The sequence below is a fragment of the Lycorma delicatula genome, chromosome 6, assembly GCF_047948215.1.
Source record: "Lycorma delicatula isolate Av1 chromosome 6, ASM4794821v1, whole genome shotgun sequence".
Classification (NCBI taxonomy): domain Eukaryota; kingdom Metazoa; phylum Arthropoda; class Insecta; order Hemiptera; family Fulgoridae; genus Lycorma; species Lycorma delicatula.
The window spans coordinates 59,949,086-59,972,627 of NC_134460.1; positions in this window are offsets into that span (position 1 = coordinate 59,949,086).

Genomic DNA, 23,542 nt, shown 5'->3' on the forward strand with positions numbered 1-23,542 from the left:
AGTTTGTTAATGGGACAAAATCGGACCATCGAGGGCTTTTTAAAAAAAAAGTATCGCTATAACATTCTTATTAAGTAGGATAAGGAATTCGTTTAAAGTTACTACTATTCTTTGGATAAGGGCCCAAAATTTATCTAAGTAAAATTTCAAAAAATTTACTTAGATAAAGTTATCCCCAACCACTGGTCCAGGGGATGGAAAAATTGGGCTTCGAAGACAAAAAAATCATACCTTCCTTAATAGCCACAGCATCGAATTGGTTTAAATTGATCGTGAGTCCTCTAAACATTACCTAAAATTTTGTGCAAAAGAAATTTTGATGTGACAAACCCTTACAGCAAGGAACGACAAAAATACTGCTGGAATTTTAAGATGTTGTATGCTAAGCATGTGAAACTTTTTTTTCACATGCAACATTGAAGTATGATGCAAATTTAAAGTTATTCATAACTTTAAGTTAGAAATCTTTTTATCTCCTACTTAGCACCGGTGACATGTACCTCCGCCTTACGGCGGGCCAAAAGTGATCTTTTTTTTTAATTGGAATTTCAAATTAAAATTTTAAATATAATTCAGTATTTAAGGAATTTATGTACATCTGCAATAAATTTAATTATCATACTCGTTAATTAACTCACTTGAATCATGAAGATAGAGTAAAATTAGTAATTGAATTTATTAATTTTCCTAACATATCCAGTCATGCATGTAAATACGTATTTTCAAATTTTCAGAGAGTTCCAGGTGCAATTAGGTAACCAAGTAAGCTTTATAGAATTTAATAATTATTGATTGTTTCGTTTATTAAGTATTATTATTATTATTTTTCAGGTGAGATATCTTCTGAGGCAGATTAAACAATTTTCAACGTCTGAGATAATTTTCTTGTAAGTTAAACATATTTTCTGTATTATCATTATTATAAATTGTTTTATATCTGATAAGTTGTTTTAGATGGAATTATTAAAGAAAATTTGCGTAATTTTTACGGAGAGTAGTGGAAATATGGTATAAATTTATAAAGTCTATTATAAAAATTAATCGAGATGTGATCTATATCAAAGTTGTTTGGCCGAATACAATTATCTCATTAAAAGTCTGATAGTGTTATACAAAAATTAATCTTTTTATCAAAAACATATTTTATTAAATACGAGTTTTATATATATATATATATATATATATATATATATATATAAAAAAACCCAGGATGCCCAAAAAGAAACGGAGAAACTTTCAGGACATTTTTTACTGGTAAAAATAATGAAAAAGTTTCATACAAACATAGTTATGGAAACAATTTGTTTTAAAGTTATGGCTAGCGAAATATTTCGCCCGATTTCAGTTGTTCTAAAAAAATATTCCTACTGTAATTTTTGGGACCAAAATTAAGGAGTAAAAAATTGGTGGCTTCTTATGTAATTTAAGCTGGTAAATATTACGAAACAGGTACCAGAATTGTATCTCCGGTAGTTTTTAAGATAACCGACGTAAAACCAAATTTCGGCGTCGAAAAATATGTTGTTTTTTTTAAGTTTGTAGTATAATCATTTTTTTAAATGACTAATAATTAACGTGAAAAATTTAGTAAAAAATATGTAGAGAGTCTAATTCTGAGAAAAGTAAATGTAAGTACAGCCGATAAAAACTTTAAAAAAATCTGTTTTTTATCGAAGCAAAACAGACGGAAAATAGACAGAAAATCGTATTATTCTTTCTGTAATCAGCATTAATGTTACTCTAATCAGCATTATTCAATACAACAAAAACATAAATAAGTAAAATACATGAAATGATAGATGGAAACAAAATAACAAAACTTAGTTAAGAGTAATTGTTCAAAATTCCCTTCACAATGTAGCCTACACGGCACTCTGCCCGATGTAAAATATTTCAGTATGTAATATAAATTCAGTAGCATTTCGTATTTTAATGTGTAACTCTTCTTTAGTATTAATTATTTGTTGGTATACTATCGTTTTTCATATTGCCCCAAATAAAATAATCTAGTGGCGTTAAGTCAGGTGATCGTGGTGTCCGATCAATTGGTCCACCACATCCAATCCAGTTTAAGAAATTAACATTCAAGTGATTTCTAGCTACTAAGAAAAAATGTGGCGTTGCACCATCGTGCTTGAAAATCATTTGCAATCTAGTTTGCAAAGGTACACCGTCCAACTGAGCTGGCAAATTATTATCAAAAAATGAACGTATGCATCTCCCATAAGATTTTCATTGAAAACAAATGGTCCAAGAATTTTGTTTTAATGCTACACCAAACATTAATGTGAAATCCATAATGGAAACTAATTTTCACAGTATCATGTGGATTGTCCTTGCTCCGTATATGACTATTTTCATAACAGAACATTCCTTTCTCGTAAAAGTGGCTTCATCAGGAAATTAAATTGAATTTACCTTATCAGCGTTGTCAAGAAGCCAATGATACAAGTTTAATTCCTGGGGGTAATCTGTAGGCCGTGAATTTTCAACCTTCTGTAGATGGAAATGAGAAAGATTTTTCTTTCATAGGATGCGCCACACTTTGTTTTTTGACAAATCAGTGCCACATGAAATTCTTTGGTGCTAGTGCCTGGGATACTTTGAATATGCTAAATCACGCGAATTACATCAGTAAAACAATGATTTACTTGGCGTTCAACAGAAAAGAAACTCGTTGAAAATTACATTTTCGTTCGGAAATGCTCATACACTGAAGAATGTTGAAAAAGAATATTTTCAAAAGACTATTGATAAGGTACAGGAGGAATAATGCAACTTTCTGTCTATTTTTCTCAGTTTGTTTCAATAAATACCATTTAAATTTAAGGGTCTAACATGATCAGTCTTGAATGAAAACATAGATTATCATGAAAAAATTATTCATTGAAACATTTTGAGTAAAACTTTAAGTACATTCCAATCAGTTTTTAGTAAAACGTGTCCTCGAAATATTCGTACTTCCGAAATAGACTTTAATTCATATTATAAATGAAGACTTTTAGATGAACTGAATTTATTGAATATGTAATATGAAATTTACGTTAAACAGAAAATGGTAGAGGTATTCTATCAAAGATAATATAAGTAAATTTTGTAATGAAATTCCAAGCAAAATTTTGAGAGCTCTATTATTAAAAACTTAATTTTTATTGTAGTATAGTTTTACATGCCCAAAATAATATTTCATAAAGAACAGTAACTAAGCCCTAAAACGTTTTGTCAAATTTTATTGAACACAAAGGGTATACCTATCTTTCTTAAATAGTAAAGTAATATTTTAAGAATATATCCGAAAAAATCATAAAAAAATCTCTAGTAAAGGAAGGATAATGCTTCCCAAAGAACACCAGATCTAAACAACCACTGATGTAGCCTGTTGTAGAATTAATGTACACGTTTATCTAATGGTTCTTGACGTTTACAGTTTTAAAAAAAAAATTGACATTAAACAATATCTAAAAGTTGATGTCAAACAGTCATTTTAATTTCTAGTGTTTCATTAAATATAAAAAAATTACCTCATATTCAGAATAAAAATAAATTTACAAAGTTAGATTTAAATATTAAACACTACGGTTATGAAAAATGGTCTTCTTAAATAGCTAGTGTTGTTATTAATGTAAATTAATAATAATAAATATAAGTCATTTTTTCTAATTTCTAAAAGTATTGTTTATAATTTAAAATATATATACAACCTATAACTGATATTTTATATCAGCATCGTAATAGATGAAAAAAAAATTATTTAACCCATTTTTATTGTTCATTTGTAATTAAAAAACAAAAAGAAGTAAAAAAATATATATATTATTGATTTTCCCTAATTAAAATTCAACAATGAATAAATTGCTTTCATTAATTTATTTTTATTAATATTATTATTACTTTTTATTTTAGTTTGAATGAAAAAAATACTCAATTATTTATAACAGAATTAATTAATTAAAAAAATGCTCGTTATACAAATAAGGCAAAAATTATTTCATAATTAAATACCACCCTTCGTTATACAGGCATTGTTAAGAAAATTATATTTAATTTTCCAACAATTTTGTCTTTTATCTTTGTAAATTCATAATATACAGCATGCTATTACAATAACATTATAAAGTACAATTCACTGTGATTTAACAAAGGAAGAATAACAGAAAATACAGCTCATTAAATATCATAAATACTAATTAATTTTTGCATCTTACAGTAAATTGTTTTTTAGTGTAATTTAGTATTCTTTGTTCTTTACTTATTCCATTGCATAAAGAAATGGAAGAGTTACCTGTTCAAATTTAAATTACTAACATGTTAAGTTATTATTAAAAACAAAGATATCATTTTAAAGAAAAATGAATGATTTTAGGATAATTATTTTACAACACGTAATTTTTTTACAAATGAAAAACCCTAAAAAACTATTAATAAATGATAATTTAATAAAAAAGAAGCTTTCATTAGTGTTTTTATTTTCTAAAATACTGTAAGGTTAAAAACAAGTAAAAAATGGGCCATCAATTTTGCTATAAATTATAATTATTTTTTTCTTGTTACTAAAAATCTACAAATTTTTAACCCTGATTAGTAAATGATACATTTATATTAAAATGTGTCTGAGCCGCCGTTTGAAATACATACATATAAATATACCAAATTTTTTTTTAAGGGGTTGACCAAACTTTGAAGTTATATAAATTTATTTTTCAATAACATTTTTGAATTTCTTAAAAATAAATAAATCTTAAATAAATAAAAAATATCTATGTGTATATATATATATATATATATATATATATATATATATATATATATATATATGTATCTGGTGACGTCACTTAAATATATTTTTTAAACCTGTTGTGCAAAAATTTACGTTATTACTTTTTACTTATAATTTTGTGGCGATAAAATATACTTCCCCTGGTAAATAAGTAAAAAACGATCGCTGTGTAAATAGCTAAAAAATGATCAATTATCAAAGGTAGTTTTAGTATACATGTGTACTTGTTTTTTTCGAAATTCGTAGTCTTTTTAATTGCAGACGTACACTAACAAAATAGATATATAATCCGAATAAATTAGCTATATTTTAGCGTAAACAAAATTGTAGCTTATATAAAATGTATGAATTTTAAAATTTATAAAATGAATGTGTAATTTGAGTAGAGTAAAAGCTTTGGATGCATAATCTATTTAGATAACGATTTAAGTAAACTAAAAAAAAATATAATTTTTTTCAAAATTTTTTTTATATAAAAAAAAGTTAAAATTAAATTATATTTTAGAACTATATTGTGGCCAACGGGGTTTCTTTCACAAGTACTGATAATTGGACGAAAATTGGTTATTCGATTCATTTAGTTAAAGATGAATCATATTCCAAAAAATGTTACGCGTTCATACGAACTAATTAATGCGTACTCAATAAGCAATAATGTTTATCATATACTTTAATTTTATTCGTTTAAATTTAATCAATACAACTAATATAAACCACTTAAGGCTTATTTATTTTACCTATTTTTTTTAGTTCATTCAAGTACAAAATAAACTTAGAAAAACAAATATAAACTCCCAAATGTAAACCCATCTTTTATTATTTTATAGTTATTTAGTTATCGACGAAAATCAGAGATACAAATTATATTAATAACCGATATTATTAAAGAACAACCACGACAAATAATATAGCAGAATTTTTTTAGTTATCACAAACTTTTTAACAGAGTTCCGCGATGTGGAAGAATTGCTTTCAATATAGTGAGGGCAGGAAATTACATGTAAATTTAATAATACAATCATTGATATTACATTTACTTATTTTTAAAATTTTTAGATAAAAGAAATTACAGAATAATATACTTCTTCAGGGAAAAAGCATACGCTAAATTTGAAAACTTGATTTATGGAAAAATGTCCTCGTTTATAAGCAAATAAAACTTAATTAAAGATGCTGTTGAGTAAATTGTAAACTACTGGTCACATGATTATATATGCATGACTAATATTCAAAGCACTTCTTCAATATAATGAAACTCTATTTAAAAATTTTTCGACGTAACTAAAAAAAATTTGATGTTTTAAAAATAATAATTAAATTTTTGGATTTAAATAAATCCAAATGTAAATCAACACTTTAAAGCAATTTTCTTAATTTTTTCAAATTTTATTTTTGTATGAAAAAAAAATTTACGCAAATTAAATGATATTTATTATGTTAAAAAGTAATTCACAATAGGAATAAAAACAAAATTGTGTTATATTACCATATTAACGAAACTTAGAAATATTTTTTTTACCGGATTAATTGTAGTAATATATATATATATATATATATTTATTTATTTGATGCACTTTTTGTATTACTTGAGAGTTTTGATTTCTACTTTCTTTACCATTGTAGCGATGTATAAGATTTAATTTTTAACTAGCAAAAAATTATTATATGTAGGAAACTACGGATAGCTATTAACCTTTTATATCTTCTTTCATAAATTTAGTGTTTAATTTTTCTTATTTTGTTCTATCTTACTGTCAATCTTCAATTTTTATTAACGTGGAGCTATCGGATGTTCATTAAGATTTACACTGCATTTAATTTAGTCTGTTTTTATCAATTTATGTATTTACACGACTGTCTTAAAAGGAGTGTAATGTTTTTAGGGTGGATGTATGTTTGTTCCACCGCATCAACTCAACGGTTGAACCGATTTAGACGTATGACCACGCATTAGAATCTTTACGTTAGGGGAGTGTCATAGGCTCTATATATATATATATATACATATATATATATATATATATATATATATATATATTTATAAAAAATATATTTAGTAGTGGACATTTTTCAGTTGAAGCTCAAATTTAATGAATTGAATTAATGACCTGTGAACTGTGAGCCTCTTGCACTGTGTTATCTGGATTTGAATCGAATGAATAAAATTATAAAAAGTAATAGAATTAAATTTACGTTAAATAAGATAAAATATATTAAATAAATTAAATTATTTTGGCAGGTGCAATGGGGTGCTTTTATAATGTCTCTGCAGACAATCGCCTGATTTTCAATATTAAAAGGGGGATACATTAGTAGGTTAAAGGCTTTTTTTTTTGCACGCAGCAGGTACACTCCCGGATCTATTAGATCATAGTTATTCGGAAATGTTGTAATATCTTCGCAAAAAATTTTAAAATTTTAAAAATTCAAACGGAATATTTCCTAATTAATACAAAATCACGATTGAACCAAACCAGAACAATAAAGCAATATTTGGTAGAAAAGCATTTTCGGCAGTCGTGTTTTTTTAATTTTTAATATTTATCTCTTGTTTACTTATATTTAAATTGTAGATGTGTTATTTTATATTTATATGTAGAGTTTATTTTTAATATATATGTATATATATATATATATATATATTTACTAGTGGAAAAAAATTATGAAAACCCTTGGTTCTAAATAGGTGAACTTGTACAAATATGTACACATAATAAACTTAGTTTTTTATAATCCAGTTAAATGACAAGAATTATAAACCATATAAAAAATAAAAATCTGTGTACACTATTTACTTAATTAATGGTTAAAAAAAATAGATAATCTAAAAAGAAAACCTTGATCTACTTAAAGTTTAAAAAAAAGGAAAAGTTAATTTTAAAAAAAAGAATGAAAATGCATACATACATAGATGTTCATAAAATAACCGATTTAGCATTTTTACCTACTGTGCCTAGTCTACGTACTGTGTGCCATTTAACAAAGATACTACAGAAAAGCTCTTTCGATGTTCATCTTAAAAATGCCTAGCGAGTTGATTAACCCAGTATTAAAATGTAATCCAGTGTTAGCTAAATCCCGTATCCAACCATCCTTGTAGATTAGAGTAGAATGTATTTTGTACGTTTCGTAATATTTGTGCACAGTTACAATCCCCAGCACAGATTATTTTTCTGGTATAGCTATCATTTAACATCATTTCTAATTGGTTTACAGAAGTTTTAGATGGTTTGCTCTTTAGTGCCTTGTTAGTAGATATTTTATTTATATTATTTTTTTCATAATAATATTACATTTCGTAATATTTAATTGTTGTAATAAGATCTAATCTCACTAGCATGTGTACTTATAAACGCCGTGTATGCAGGACTGTCACTGTTAAAAAACATCGAAAATCGCAAACGTAAATTCTTAGAATTTCATTTTGAGGATTTACATATGAATCAATTAATTAATTAATACATTTAACCTAATTAAAATATTTCAATCTATTCTATTATTCATTATATATAATGAATATTTATTTCTATTATACGAGTATTATTTCCGCTTGAATTTACATCCATGTATATGAATATAATATAAAAATTTGGTATCCATTTTTTTAACAAAATTATGAATATTGAAGTCTAAGATAAAAAAAAAGGATTGAGTTACAAATAGTTTTAATAAATTTACAAAAAATAAATAAAATTATACATAAAATTAATGTATTAAACCTAATTAAAAAAAAAGAAAAGATATTTCTGTGCGATTCGTGTAAATATTTCTATGAATGTTAAAATCTTATTCTTCTCCATATGAACATATTTCGATGGCTCTTTTGTAAATTGTTGGAAAAAATCCTTAGTCGTCACGTCAAGAGTTTCCCCATCTAATTTAATATATAGTTTTTTAACAGAAAAATGTCTTAACTACAGAAACTATTTCATTATAATTTTATGGTTGTATTTTATTGTAATATTGAAATTATGTATTTCAATTAATATTTTATTGAAGGATTTTATTATATTATTATATTATATTACTAAATTCCTATCACTGCATATGTAAAATACATCAGTTTGTTATTTAAAGTACTCTCGTATAAAAATTTAAGAAAGATTATTAGAAAATTTTGTGTAAAAATACTTCCTTCAGGTCAGTAATCTCCCAGTATTTCTTTTTTTATATTTTATCAATAAAATTTTTTCGTCTTCGCCTTTCTTATGAACGAATTCTTTTAATTAAAAATTAATTTTACAGCAATTATTTTCTAATTTTTCTAACAGTTTTTTAATTTATTTTGAAAGTGGTTTATTATTGTTTTATTTTCTTTTTTAATTAAAATATACCTAAAAAAAATATCGTGAATGTAAGATAAGTGCTGCAAACAGTATGAAAAAACATCCACTCAATTTCTGGCTAACCCAGTTCTTAAAGGGGCACGGGGTCTTCAGGTCATATCTTTTCGGGAGGAAGAGGGCTATCACTTCCGAGTACCTGTATTGTGGAGACTATGACTCCCCTGAACATGTTGTGTTCAGTTGTCGACGGTGGATGGTCGACAGAGGCATCTGCGAACAACGAACTGGACCCCTCGATGTAGACACGATTGTACCGACAATGCTATCTGGAGTCGAGAAATTCAGGGCTGTGTCAGAATATGTATCAATGATACTACAGCACAAAAGGCTGGGAAGACGAAGTAGGGGGGAGGAAGGACAGCCTCCTATAAAGTCGTCGTTCGTCCAGGCTTCCCAGGATGAGCGGCGACGATGAGACACGAGGACTTTGTCGTCCTCGAGCTGTTAAGACAGAAATCCGGATGCGGGGATCCGGTTAGAGGCAGGCAGGTGTTGAAAGATCGAGACCCGGTGCGGGCCCCCTTTATGGGGTACTCACATTGTAGGCAAGGCATCGAGACCAAGTTCCGGCCCCTAGGGTGGGGTTCAGGAACGAGTCTGAATACCTTATCCTAGGGGTTAGAGGTAGGCACTGAAACGATCCTTTAAGGTGGACAATCCCCTAGGTTGTGCTATGCTTCACGGTGAATTCAGCCCAGGGTGTAGGGAAAAAAGCTAAAAAAGAAAATAAAAATCCACGCAGTCATCTACCAAGGAAACTATCAAGGTAATTTATATGATTACATGAACTGCAAATATAAAAATATTAATAAATTAGATCCATGACTGAATTGGAATCAGATATCGATAAGGTTATCGATGTTTCGAAAATTTTCGAAACAAATGAATGCGCTGGTAGAAAATATCCACGCACCCGATTCAATCATCCTCTATTGTTTCAGCTAAGACACACCACAGGCGAAAGGAAAAAAATCTGTGGTCTGAAATTTTATGACATCTTTTTAATAATGATAAAAAAAAAACAGCCTTCAAAATAAAGGATGACCGTTTTTTTATACTGTGTGTACTAATGCGAATGAATGTTTCTAGTTGGATTTTGCGTTTTGTAGATGTTTCCTCTAGAGCGGTCCTGAAATCAAGATTTAATAGGCTGGACATTTTGCACTTGAAACACCCTACACGATATATCTCTGTTACTTAGATAAGCTAGTTCAATATAAAGTCAACATTATACAGATACACATGTTTGTACGTACAATAATCATATACGAAGCCTGTGCGCGCGAGTTTTGTTTCTGTGTAATTAGAAATATTTGCTTACGCGCATTTAATTAACTTTTGCTTACAATTATGTGTTCGTTTGGGCGTGCGATAGTCGGTGTAAATGTGTGCGTACATGCCTATTAGTATTTTCCATAAAATGTATATCTGAGTAATTGGAAAAAATAATTAGCAATTAATTACGAAAAGATGTACAAAGTACTGTTTAATCAGCTGGTATCATATGTAAAGTTAAAACTTATGTATTTTAATAGAAACAATTATAAATTAATTTACGGAGAATTGTTTTATTTAACAAGTTATTTTATTTAAAATTAAATAAAGCGAAACATACCTGCAAGGTAAACCACGAAAACTAATAATAATGTGTATCTGGATGAAAAGAAATTGTTATTTCATAAAAAAAATTCATAGTCTCACAATATAATTATAGAACAATTTAAATTACATATGTTTAAGCAGATATCTATAATGATAATTTTTTAACTATATTAGTTTATCATTTAATATAACTTCCGTCTTTTAAATATAATATTAATACTTAAATTTATTGTAAATATAGACAAAGTTCATTCATTAAAAAAAAAACTAATTAATGACGACGGTAATAGATTTTATTCAATATTATGAGCACAATATTTTTAAATTTATCTGAAAATATTTTTATATGGATCACAATAAAGAATGATACCATTTTTTTTTAAATCGTTTATTAAAAATTCTTTTCATAAAATTATATCTCTATTTCGTATGTGATATATGAAAGAAATATAAAAATTATATTTTTATAAGAAGAAAGAAATAAAAAAATATTTAATTACATATCTATAAAAATAATTCAGGATTTCAAAAAATATAAGCAACGAAAAATTAAATGGAGAAATAAATGTTTGAAAATATTGGTGAAAAATAAATCGAAAAAAGAGTAAAAACAAAAAAATCAGGGAGTTAGTCAATCAAAATAAACTTAATAGTTTTTTAAATTACAACAAAAAATTTATACTTTTTATTTTAATAATTGCAGAAAGTAGAATAATAATGCTTCGGTAATGAAATGTTAGGCTCTTTTAAAAGTTGAAAATCAGGTTTCATTTACAAGAATATTTAAAAAAAAATTACATAAATTCCAAAGATTTTCAAAAATTCACTGCCATGAAATTTCTAAGAAATACTAACAAAAACAGCTCTAACCTGAAAATGTAAAAGCTTACTCCTGTAAGGTGTAATTTACAAACATTTTTAACAATCTAAACCAATATAAATTACTCAACTATTTATACTCTCCTAGTATGTCATCAAAGATAATACCCGTATATCACGCGTTTCCACATGAACCTGTTCAAATGGTTTTAAATGGAACATTGAATAGTACAAATGATCAACCCTCCATGTATTTGTCTAGTATGGATCGTCACAATGTAACGGATTGTTATGAGTGGAGAAAGAAATATTATTTAACTTAAGCGTTTTCGTAACTAAGTTGTGCGTAAATAACAAAATTAGGCGGTGTACATGCTTAAGTTTATTTTTGTTTTTTAAACAATTATACATATTTTAAAAAGGAAATACTTATGATTTTAACATAAATATTTGATTATAATTCTAATCGCATGATGTACTGATAGCTTTCAAATATTAATCTGGAAGTTCCGAGGTTTGATTCCCGGTCATACGTGGCCTTTTTTTCATATTACAATATTTATGTCTCGTAATTTTCTGTAATTGAATATTAACCTGAGGTTGTTAAAAATTATATTTTTTTAAAATGGAGATTATTGTTTATTACAATTAAAACACAAATAATCCGTGATATATATATATATATAATTAAAAAATATTTCTAAAAGCTAAACTGCTACCATTTCTAACTCTGAAACATTTATAAATTAAAAGTGATATTAATACTAAAGAATAAGTAAAGCAAACATTTTTATTATAGACCTACCAATTAGTTTTAATGATAATTGACTTTTTGAACATGGATTTTTTTATCCTTTTTCCCCCGTACCCCGGAGTAGGATCCGCAACTAAACATAAACTCGGCTCCGAGGGGTGTCATAGCCGGGAAGTTTCCGCCAGATAGACGGGACCCGGTCGTTTAGGCGCCATGCCTCTAATGAGGGGATCCCAAAAGATCCCCCCACCGGGACTCTATCTTTATGCCGTTACTCTAATGGGGAACCCCTGAAATGATCCCCCCACCGGAACTAGGGCTTACTTTTCCCCCAATGGTACTGTAAGAGAATCCCCACCCGATCATCGTAAACGGAAGATCGAGGCCTTCCACCCCCTCCCGGATGGGACTGCCCCTCAGAGAAATCATGATTTTTCTACGAAGAAACAGTTCCAGATGCCGATGGAGTCATCACAACCCCTACTCACAGGTGCATGACCATGTGACTTGCAAGATAAGCATCTAGGGTCCTGCTGGCAGTCCTTGATCTCCATCTTGATCGTTGTTTAGAAGTGGCAGTGCAACGTGAAGGAGGAAAGGAAGCGACTTAACACCAAACATATAATACTTTATTGGTTGTAAGGTAATATTCGCACCTATCGTTTTCAATACATTTGATCTGCAAGGTGATTCTAAAACCGGTTTAGACATGTGTCATATAGATATGGTGTATGACGTGTGAAAGTAACGTTAAGATTGCACAATGTTTTAGAACAAGAACGTTTTCATAACGAGATCCATTGCAGAGGCATCGTGGTTTATTCGAAACGATGAATTCACGACCACCTTAGGTTCTCTTAAATTCGTGACGAAATCAAACGATTCGGTTTAAGTTACAAACTGCGATTAGACAGTCATGTGAACTTTGTTGCAGTTAATCCCTTAGACAATAATAAAGTTGTTGGAGTCTGAAAAGCCGGCACATGCTGGACTTGGAACATCTAAGTGACACTTCAACAGGTTCGGCATAAACACTTAAACTAGTGCATGAGATAAACGCCTTTTGTAACGTCTTTAGTGAGGAGCCTAGCGCCCTTCTATTTCTTTCCGTGAACTAGACAATGGTGATCTCTTGAATCTTTTTGATCTGAATTAATGCAAGTGTGTTTGTTTATATAAACTTTTTTGTTGATGTATTATATATACATCCTATTCTACTTAAGGGCATTTGTATGACTGTGTGTGTTGTTGTGTGTGTAAGTGTGTGTGTAAGTGTGTGTGTGTGTGTGTGTGTCCGTCCCCCTTAGCTTGACACCGGAATGTACGGATCACTAGCAGAAATCTCAATTAGTTAGTACAAGTCTCGTGGTGGTCAGGTGCTTACTTGTCTTAACTAAAACCTACATCTTAAATTGAAAATGGTGTATATAAATTGAAATGTTTGCTTCAAATACCGCATGTAAAATGACGAGGATCATATTATTTTTCTCTATAAAAATAATGGTGCACGGGTTTGTTTGTTTATCGCAGGTGCTCACGTATTTATTTAAGCTGCTATTGACGCAGAACGGACCAATGGTGATGCGCCGGGCGGCTTTGCACGGCGACTCTCTCATTCGACCTCTCTAGCTAGAAGCAGACCGTTGTCATTTAATCTACAGAGTATTTAATTTAATTTCTAAGCGTAGATTATTTTTACCTATAATTTATATTTGTATTTTTATTTATTAACTTCATTTATTTAATTTTATTAATAAAAAAGAAAGAGATAACTATTTAATATTTAGCAGTAAATAAAAGGATTTTTTATTTGGCAAGAAGTGTGGTTGACGCGTATCCGGCCGGCGTATCACGTGATCCATTATGCGCCAATACCACCACCTGAACCGGCAACTAACACAACCTTACACGAACACACAGAAAATATTAAATGAGGAAGCTATCTCCTTGTTATCAATATGATTAGCGTTAAACATTAAATTTCTATTAATAACTATTAAATTTTATACTTAATCACTTAATCACTCCTTCAGCCTATTTTAAATATAAAAGCACTAAAATGTTCAATGCACATAGAGAAAAATATTCTCTACGCAATAATACTTCTTCTCTTAAAATTTTGCTGTAAAATACTTAATATTCTCACAAACGTGAGGATAAGAACGCGTCGAGAGCAGAGCCCCTAAAGCGAGCCCTGACCGGCTAGTACACACACACACACACACACACACACACACACACATATATATATATATATATATATATATATATATTTATATTTATTTATTTATGTATGTACGCTTCATTGACTGTTACTAGAAATCTCTCTTCATGTGCTTTTCTTAGTATAATTTACTTGTAGTTCCTTAATCAGAACCGACTGTAAATGCACGATTTGTGAAACAAAAGAAATATTGACAGTATTAAATTAAAATAATAAAAAAATATATAACTCTATAATAATAAAAAATATATAACTATAAATAATATAAAATATATAGCATGAAAGGTATTTATTTTCCTGTTTACAATTTCTTGAAAATATAATTTTTTGTATTTTATTTATATATCTCAAAAAACTATTATTTCTCAAAACTGTTCTGAAAAAAATGTTGATTTACTAATGACAATTATTAAAATTCAACTTTTCTAGCAATAAAATTAAATATTAAATACCGTCTAAAGTGTGTTATGCTCAAAGCTGAAGCATTGATTGGTAGCAAAAAGAAAATTCCCTTGAAAATGACCAAGATTAACTTGCACGTTAATCTACACGTATATGATAGTTAATTATCTGACTTAATATTTGTATTGTTCTAGATCTATACTAACATTCATGTGCACATATCGATTTAAAAGAAAAAAAATATTTGATGGAATGTATAATTACTTCCTTCAATCTAGTAAATCATGATTATTTTACAGCAATCGAGTAAGATAACAAATAAAATTTTGGTAAAGCGATTTTCTAAAATATTAATTTAATATAAATACTATTTTTTCTTTTTTTTTTCTTGTTTGACGCTGGTTGCAATTTCCCACTTATTGCTAAAATAAATTTATAATTGTGTGTGTGTGTGTGTGTGTGTGTGTGTGTGTGTGTGTGTGTGTGTGTGTGGGTGTGTGTGTGTGTGTGTGTGTGTGTGTGTGTGTGTGTGTGTGTGTGTGTGTGTGTGTGTGTGTGTGTAAATAATATATACAATGTGTGTGTGTATAATATATATACAATTATATATATATATATATATATATATATATATAATTTAATTCAATTTATATGAATCTACAATCAATCAACCATTGTTTTTCTTTTAAATCAGTACATGCATATGAAGAGCGACAACACACATATTTTAAAATCGGATAAAATTAATTGATATATATATATATATATATATATATACATTCGTATGTATTTTATTTTCATTAACGTTCTGAAACTGTGATGAATGTTTGATTTTTGTAAAATAAAATCCTATTAATGCCCTTCATAATTTTTTGTATTTAATCAATCACATCCAATGATGTCTACATATAATTACACTGATTATGAAGGAATATTTTTTTGTAGTTTTATTTAATAACTATGTGAAATGAATTATTTATTAGTGTATTTTTATGTATAATTATCTTAACTATTGCCTGCTAGATTAATTGCTAACGAATTTCGATTTTTATAAGTTAAATCAATATACATAAATGTCAAAATTTGAATTTAAAATAAAAAGTGTTTTCATAAATCAAATGAAGTATCTTCTTATATATTCTATTAGTAACTCTGTATATATTTTAACATTTTAAATCATAAATAATGCATATTAAATTAACATATATACATATACAACATGTAATTAATATTACATATTAATACATATTAAATAATCATATTGCTTATGAAAACACCACAATCATTTCGAAACTATGTTAAATATCTAACTAGTTTAAATATCATAATTGAATCTTTAAAATTATGCAACCGGATATGAGGAACAAGTCACTATAATAAATACATAACCAAGTTGAAGAGTATTGTTATCTTCACTTTTTTTAGTCTATGATAATAAAATCATTGAAGATCTCTGGCCTTCAACAGTGATTTATAAAAAGTCTATTTCAAGTTGGGAAAATTAGTTTCATCCTCAACTCCCTTGCTAAATGGTCAGCTGATTTATAATTTTAATTTTCTTCCCCAACTTTCAGATGATTAAGGGCCAAATCATAAGATAGTGTTACTGGTTTTTTCAAATCATATATTTTATACACCAAGTACCCATTGAATCTGGTGAAGATTCAATTCGCCACCAAGGTCGACATTATATGTCAACTCTTCTAAAACTATCAGCTCTTCATAAGTTTGTTACCCGCTATGTTTTTGAATATGTCTTTATTTATTTTATTATAATTTTTTTTAAGAATACAAATCTATAGAAAACGTTCTAAAATATCTTGCTGAGATTTTCTCATTCGGGTTAACATAGAAATGCACATTTCTAAATATTTCATATAATTATTACTTTTTTTTTTATCGTTTGTTTATAGTAGCATCACCGATAACAGTCCTAAGTTTCAAAGAATATTAAACCATAAAATCACTTTATTTTTAAAAAAATCTGGAATCAGTCATTAAATAATAAAACAATACTGCGTGAGTTTTGATGATCATATAATTTTAGGTGTTACTGAACTATTTTTTGTGCTGATTTCGAATTTAGTATTTTTTTTTTCTATCACGTAAAGCTTTTGCAAATAAAATTAGTACTATATTCCCTAAAATGGGGTTTGGATAAGTTTTCACGGAGAAAGAAAATGTGTTTTTTCTAAAAGAGAGCAATTGGTAGCTCTTGTTACACTCAGCTGGGAAGGCGTCAAACAGTTACTGATGAATTGCTATAGTTACTTGAGTTATGTTTGTGCTGTGATCTTTTATTGTGTAAAGTGTTTGAATAACGCAAATGTTTTCTGGTATGGTTGTGATAGTTATACGAGTATAACTGCAAAGTACAGTCAAGATAATAGTATATATGACTTACTTTGTGAAAAATGTGTATAATGTTTTCTTTGGAATAAAGCTCGGAGAAAAAGACAAAAGCTGGGCTCCCCATAAATTAAGCCGTACGTATGTAGAGATTCTGAGACTGTGGAAAAATGACAAAAAATATAAATGCCTTTTGCAGTTCCCATGATTTGGAGGAGCCATAAATAAGTAGACATGACTGCTATTTTTTGTACGATTAAAACCTTGTAGGTCATAACGCTAAAATTAAGAAAAATTCATTGTATCCAAAAAATTCCTTCTGCTACAAAACTGGTTGACCATTACGAATCACTTTGTATTGTAATGTTATTGTAACAACTCTTGAAGACGTGTAAGAAGTTATTCAGTGCAGCTTAGAAAATGAAACCGATGATGATGATGATGATGAATACAAGCAAAAAGAAAATAATACATTTAAATTGTTCAGCCAAGATGAACCTTACGACTGAACTCGTACTTGAATCTGATAAAAGATGCCGTTGAATTGCTAGGATCAAGACTGAAAACAAAAAATCTTTTACTACCCTCAATATCGTTCGTTCCATTGGTAAAAAACAGAGAATATACTATATTGCAATTCTTTAAAGAAGAATGCTGTGTGATTTTCTTGTGGCAATGGATGATTTAATGATTCTTTTTTAATATCACTTATGTTTCAAGTCAGGGAAGACTGTTTATAGACTCGTCAAAACGAAGTATGAAGGGATTACTTGTACACACAACGATTATTTAGGTACAATCCATGTCGTTCATTTGGTGCATCTTAAGGAGTTTTATGAAAATCTTAAATCTATGTTAAAAACAGTCAACTTTAAAAACATTCTTGGACAATCTGTGGCGATTTGAATATCATTGATATGCTGGTAGGTCAACAATCCGGCTAAACGAAAATTCCATGTTTCATTTTTGAATGGGACAATCAGACCAAAGACAAGCACTGGAATGTAACAAAATGGCCCAAAAAAGAAAAACTCAAATCCGGTTTAAAGAATATAAGTGAACAAATCGTTCAATCAGACAAGAATATTACCTCCTCTACATATAAAGTTTGGTTTAATCTAACAGTGTCTTATTAAAGCATTTACAAAAGATGGTGGGTCTTTTTGTCACTAAATTCTGGAATAATTCCAGAATATGGTAACAAAGTTTTAAAAAAATATGTATTAAAAGACTTTAAGAAGGGATCATCCCGGGGGGCAGCAGATCAGGAATTTAATAAAAGATAGATCGTCTGAAGCTACAATGAATCCAGTAGGAAAAAGTTGTTGGGTTTATTTAAAGAAATTGTGGCAAATATTTTGGGTAACAAGTAAAATCCGAACTACAAAGCCATGGGATTAAAATAATTTTGAAAAGTTTCAGGAAATTATGCTGTAGAATGAGTCTAATGCTTTTTTCTACGTTCTCACATCAAATTTTTACCTGAGAACTTCGGGGGGGGGGGGCAGCGATAAAAGGAGAATGTTTCCATCAGGATATCAAAGACATGTAAAAGAGGAAGGTGGAATTTTAATATGAAGGCCGACTACTATTTTATGTTAAAAAAAGAGACGGAATTTTCGAAGGACGTAAATCAAGGAAAAGAAGTTTAAACCCTCTTGAGAAAATAATTAAAACATCTAAATCAGCGTAAGATAAAGAAATATTGATGTGTTATTTATATTACGTTTTCATTTTATTTCCATGTTTTAAATATTTCTTTGTATCATTGCCATTGTAAGGATTATTGTAATATATAAGTTTGTTACACAAAATTCAAATATTTCTTCGACTTCTGTTTTTACACGCAGAAAAGAAGATCTTGAACTAGTGGTACATGTTAAAATTCAATTCGTCTTATATCCAATGTGCATCTGTGAAAATTACAACGTGGGCGTGATATTGTCATACTTGGCTATATGGAATAATGATAATACCAAATTTTATTATTGAATGTATTTTTAAATTTTGTTAATCACATCTTAACCGAAATTACTACATAGATTTATGCATATTTCGCATACTGATGACCGTGTTTCTACGTATACGAGTAAATCATGCTACTTTTCAGAATTTTTTTTCTACATGTATTGTTAATTTTGTAATTCTATAAGGTAACCAAGGCCAGCAGAATACCATCCCCAATGAAATCCCTATTCATATTTTTTTTAATAAAATTTGAAATTTAATCACGTAAAATGCCAAAATAAACATTTTAATTGGGATTTGTAAAAAAAAGAAATGGAAAGCATTAGAGTAAAAATAAATATATTTTTTCAATTATCAAAAAAAATAATATATTTGTACCAAATCATCATCGACAAAGTTGTTTTATGCGGCATTGTGTAATATATTAGTTTAAAACAACTCCAACTTGTTTTTTTTTTTTTTTTAATATTGGGAGGACTAACAACTGTAAAATCTAAAAAAATTAAACATTTTTTAATCAAACATCGACACATTTAAAGGAAAATAAGAATAAAAAAAAATTTCGTGGTAAATTATTACCAATGTTTTAAAATGTGTGTATTTAAATATTCTCAGTGTCATTATTTAAAATTTGTTTTTTTTTTCTTACTTAAAAATTCTTATCGCCTCATTCTCTGATTTTGTATAAGCCTTCTCTTCAACATATTATTACATAAAAAATTTCACAATCCTAGATTAGATTGGTATTAAAATATAATTTCAAATAAACCAATACATGCGCGCGCACCCACACTTGCACACAGACATGTATATATATATATATATATATATATATATATATATTATACTCATGTACATATAAATATATATACATATATGTAAATTTTGAACAGATTTTATTACTATAACTATTTCTTCTTCTTAAAACCCGGGACAGTAACGATTATTTAAAAACCATCACAATTATTAAATTATTGCAGGTTTAATTTCATATTCACTAATTTATAAACTTCTCTAGAAATAAATATGTTTGCTCGATAAAAGAGATACTGCATTTGTCTTTAGCAAAGGTTTATGATTTATGGCAAATTTTCTTTTACACCACTAACACCCATTGTATCAAATTGGGTATCACTCTGTATTGTCTTCAATAAACAAACGGTGATTGATGACACTGTACTTGTAAAGTTTCTTGTTACATTGGGAGGATTTACCCTCAGGGCTTAGCAGTTCTCTATCCTTGGTAATTGTTTACTCGTCAAGGCGTTCCAATCACGCGATTCTATAACCAGTTTTAAGAGCGATCTCACATTGTATATTAACACTTACTGCGCATTAACAATACTCTATACAGCCTAAACTATTTTAGCTGGTTAAGTAACGTCCTTTTAGACATCAAATTCATTATAATAGTTATGAACCCTCTAAATTTAGGAATTTTCAATAAATTAATAAATTTCTGTAATTCGTTACAACGGAAATTTAAAGAACAATTACAAGGGTTTAAACTGATCTCTCTTGAAAGAAATTTAAACTTATTCATTTTAGAAGCTTAAACTTGAATGAATGTGTGTGTGTGTGTGTGTGTGTGTGTGTGTGTGTGTGTGTGTTTGTGTAAATTGTGTGGAAGAGAGTAATACGCGTGTATTTTTAAGTTAGTGAAGTTATTTTTCCTATTGTGATTTTTTTTGGGAAAGCAGGGAGAATTAGTAATCCAAAAATTGATTTTATTTTTTATATTAATATTACAAAAATAGGATGACGCCTATTTAGCCTATAAAAACTGTTCTTTTATAATAATAAAACCACTGATAGACAACAAAAGTTTTTTTAATGTTTCTCTAAATGTGATACCCTTTATTGAATTGATTTTTTACGTACATTACAGATCTGTATCACCCTTAGTTTTAAATAAATTACGCTTCAAGAAAAATTAAGGAAAATATAGTTAAAGTCTGCAAAATTTATAATTTTTCATGGGCTTACATGTGTTATAAGGGTTTCGCTAATGATTTTGTTTTATAAATAGCCTGAAGTACATTCCAAATTAATGTCCAAGAGTAATCGGCTACCATGTTAGCATTCCTTTTACCTTAATAACTATTTCATTAAAGGTGTAATGTTTTTCTATTTAATTTTACGGTAAGTTCACTACATATATAACAAAAGGCATCCAATCATTTACACAATTTAGAGGCTTCTGACACTCCATTGTTACCAAAGTTAAGACAGCAATAAGACTGAACAAAATTAATTCATTCCTAAATTCAGTGCTTAATACAAACAACACAGTTGTGTTTTCAGCTACATATTTTAACCTGCACAGACATGAATTATTCTTGAACATAAAGGCTCATTTTTCAGTATTAGATATATATTCATAATATGTGACTATGATATTATTTAATTTTTTGTCTAGTATTGTTTATTTATAGCTTACAAATTATGTTAACAAAGTTCAACAATAAATAATGAGCTAACAAAATACAATATAGGAGCTTAAAATGCTACCTATATGTTGAAAAATGAAAAAATTCTTTAATTAAAATTTAAATTAAAAAAAAAATGGTGGGTGATATAAAGATTCTTAGTTCATATTCGTTTTCAGCATCAAAAAAATATTAAAATCATGTATAGCATGTTAGGAAACAAAAATCATATCTATCCATGTAATTGAAAGAGAAAACTAAATTGCCATTAAACAATGTTTCGTTCGGAAGTGGACGAATATTTTATTCTTACATGCTACTCGGCATGACAGGAAAGAAAATATTGACACTCACCAAGAATTGAACCTGAAATCAGATAATCTACAAGCTAAAATGACAATCAGTAAATAATTTGTAAATATTTTAACTTTATATAAATCCCAATCCTGATATTTAGATTAGTTCTGTAACCGTCTACATGGAAGTCTTCCATTCCGTCGCGGAAATTGGCAAAATACGTTTTTATGAGAATATAATCCTTTACTGATAACAACAGACGACTTATCAAAGGCGATACGTGATAAATGCCTATTTTAAATGTCAGACGGTGTATTATCACACCAACTGTATTTGATTTTATCAGTTCGTTAAAGTTAAGATAAAAAGTATTAATTATTATATAATTTAATAGATTTATTAAAAAAATTTTACTTTTATAAAAAAACACATCCAAGTACTTTGCAAAATAATTGATGTAATTAAAACTTTAATATCATTTTAGATTGTAGAGAATTTACTCGTGAAAAATAAGTATATTAGTTCTCTTCAACAACAGAAGTTAATCAAGAATAAACTGTCAAAACCATTATGTAATTTACAGACAAAAATATAGGTTTAATTGTAACAAAATTTAAAAATAATAATATTAACAAATGGTAAAAATAATTTAAAGAAAATTTATAGAACTTAATTGTAACAATTTTAGTTGTTTGAAAATTTCTGGAATTCACAAATCAATCCATCAAAAGTTTGGGAGTCATAATAAAATAATTAGTTATTCTAAGCAGTGAAAAAAAATTCAATAAAATTATATTAAATAAATTTTCTATTAAATTTGATATAATGATTTATCAACTAAATGACTCTTTTGAATATAAATTTATTTAAAATTAAAACTAAGCAAGCTGAACAGTTCAGTTCTTGTTATCAGTAAGAAAAGACAGCCACAGTTAGAATAGAGAAGTTTGTTGATAACTTTTGTGACTACTGTGACTTAAGTATCGTAACTAGTATCAAATTACGCTATTAGTAGATCGCTACTTAATTCAACGAAAAAAGTATTTACGTTTAAATGATAACAATGGCACTTAAACACATTATTTCCATTAAACTGAAAATTAAACAACTTTTAGTTTTATTTCATGTAACACTGTTTTAATTTATCTTTGCTGCTAACATTTACAGAGTAACATAATATAGTATTTTGTATGATATTTTCTCAACTTATTTAATTATTTTATTTTGTTAAAGTTTAAAATTTAGTTAAAATTACCATTTGTTTTAAGAGTATTTTATTTTTTATTAAGCTACTGCAGATACTAATTAAAAAGTTATCATGACTTCCTTCATTCGTCATAGTATATTTATAATTAAATAGCTTATATTGCAAATTATTAACTGTATAAAATAATATATATAAAACTTTAAAACAAAACTATTTTATAACGGTACTAGTTGAGTAAATTAAATAATGTAGATCTTCATATAAAAGGTACTTTCTATGATAAGTTATTTTATTCAGAAGTTGGAAATTTGTGTTTGAAAAGGTTTATAGCAAATGAAAAATTCCAAAGCGAGAACTTCTGAATATAA